Here is a 2,500-nt window from a genome sequence, read left to right as displayed (position 1 = left end):
TGCTATTAATGAAAAAGAAATGCCTAAAAATGTACTTAAGATGACTGTGATAGACAAAAAATAAATAAATAAATAAATAAGAATAATAATAATAACATAATGAAAGAGCGCATGAACACACATTCTCAAAAATGTATTTAATATTTGCACTGAAATACAAAAGTTTATATCTTGGTTACAACTATACTGAGGCATAGCTTCCCTTGTGTTAATGTGAGGTCTTCAGATCTTCGAATTTTTAAGCAAGGAACAATTTCATCTCTGCTCTCTCTCCTGAATTTCAGGTGGAATCGGTTATTTTTTGTGCCCCTCATATTCATTTTTTTTTGTTTTTATTTGATTCCATCACCTTTTGCCTATCGCTTGCTTTGCTCTCCTCTCTCTCTCGGCTCCTTCTCTCAATCTCTCTTCATCTCCTCTCTCTCTGCAAGATGATTTCCCTTTGGAGCCCTCCTGGGTTTATGGTCTCTTGACTCTGTCCATAAGGGTTTCCAGTTGAAGATTTATAGAAAGGACAGAAAACAGTTCCTCAAGAAGTGGGCGTGACGCACCAGGCCAAACATACCACCATTGAGTCCACGCATGCTATTGTTAATCGACGCAGTATTGCAATATGCAACCGAGACCCATCGCCGGATTGGCTGATTCATTCAGGCCATCAGGACCTTCCGCGTGAGTAGCCAGAGTAAATCCCGCCGACACTGTGTAGAATGGGGCGGGAGATGAGATTGAGGCCTGAGTCGTGGCGCTCTCCTTTCCTTTCGTTTGCCTTCGATTTCACGTGATAAATCCGCTAACGAAACGAAGGCTGGGAAAGGACTGGCAAACTCTAAAATGTCATCAAGACGCTCGATTTCATTTTCACGCATCAGCTGATAAATTTATGCAGTGTAAATGGCAAAACTTTTTCGACACAGTTGAAGACACCCAAATGGCGTCTGTAGATGTTTTAGGGCAGTTCAAATTGTGCGTCCGGCATCGCAGATATATTTAAACACTAAAACATCCCATACAATGAATTTTAAATCCTGAAAAATCTAATTTAAGTGTAATGAAAGAATTGACAGGACTATTTGTTTTCTGTGAATTGTTTCAAATAAACTTATTCATTGGAAGCTTGACTTTTAAGTCAATAGCCTTTGGAGGCTTGTTCTATATGGACTAGGGTCTCTCTCCTGAGTATTAATAATAAAAAAAAACTCATAATCACCTGAGTCAATAAAATGGGAAAGTAAAACCACAGTAGCTTGCCTGTTTGATTTTGTTAGGTAAAATATATACAGCTGTATGTATTTTAAACAACAAAATCAAACAAGCATACTACTGTGGATTTACTTTCCCAATAATAATAATAATAATAATAATAATAATAATAATAATAATAATAATAATAATCAATAATAATGGATAATAATAATAATAATAATAAGAAAATAATGGATCCGGGTACCAACTCAAGAAAAGAGGCAACAAAATCAACCATCTGATGTTCATGGACGACATCAAGCTGTATGGTAAGAGCATCAAGGAAATAGATACCCTAATCCAGACTGTAAGGATTGTATCTGGGGACATCAGGATGGAGTTTGGAATAGAAAAATGCGCCTTAGTCAACATACAAAAAGGAAAGTAACGAGAACTGAAGGGATAAAGCTACAGATGGGAGCAACATCAAACACATACATGAGACAGGATACAAATACCTGGGAATAATGGAAGGAGGAGATATAAAACACCAGGAGATGAAGGACACGATCAGGAAAGAATATATGCGGAGACTCAAGGCGATACTCAAGTCAAAACAACAAACGCCGGAAATATGATAAAAGCCATAAACACATGGGCAGTGCCAGTAATCAGATACAGCGCAGGAATAGTGGAATGGACGAAGGCAGAACTCCGCAGCATAGATCAGAAAACCAGGAAACAAATGACAATACACAAAGCACTACACCCAAGAGCAAATACGGACAGACTATACATAACACGAAAGGAAGGAGGGAGAGGACTACTAAGTATAGAGGACTGCGTCAACATCGAAAACAGAGCACTGGGGCAATATCTGAAAACCAGTGAAGACGAGTGGCTAAAGAGTGCATGGGAAGAAAGGACTAATAAAAGTAGACGAAGACCCAGAAATATACAGAGACAGGAGAAAGACAGAAAGAACAGAGGACTGGCACAACAAACAATGCACGGACAATACATGAGACAGACTAAAGAACTAGCCAGCGATGACAATTGGCAATGGCTACAGAGGGGAGAGCTAAAGAAGGAAACTGAAGGAATGATAACAGCGGCACAAGATCAGGCCCTAAGAACCAGATATGTTTCAAAGTATGATAGACGGAAATAACATCTCTCCCATATGTAGGAAGTGCAATACGAAAAATGAAACCATAAACCACATAGCAAGTGAATGCCCGGCACTTGCACAGAACCAGTACAAAAAGAGGCATGATTCAGTGGCAAAAGCCCTCCACTGGAGCCTGTGCAAGAA

Source organism: Macrobrachium nipponense, chromosome 18, assembly GCF_015104395.2.
Source record: "Macrobrachium nipponense isolate FS-2020 chromosome 18, ASM1510439v2, whole genome shotgun sequence".
NCBI lineage: Eukaryota > Metazoa > Arthropoda > Malacostraca > Decapoda > Palaemonidae > Macrobrachium > Macrobrachium nipponense.
Note: the sequence above shows the minus strand (reverse complement) of the source record.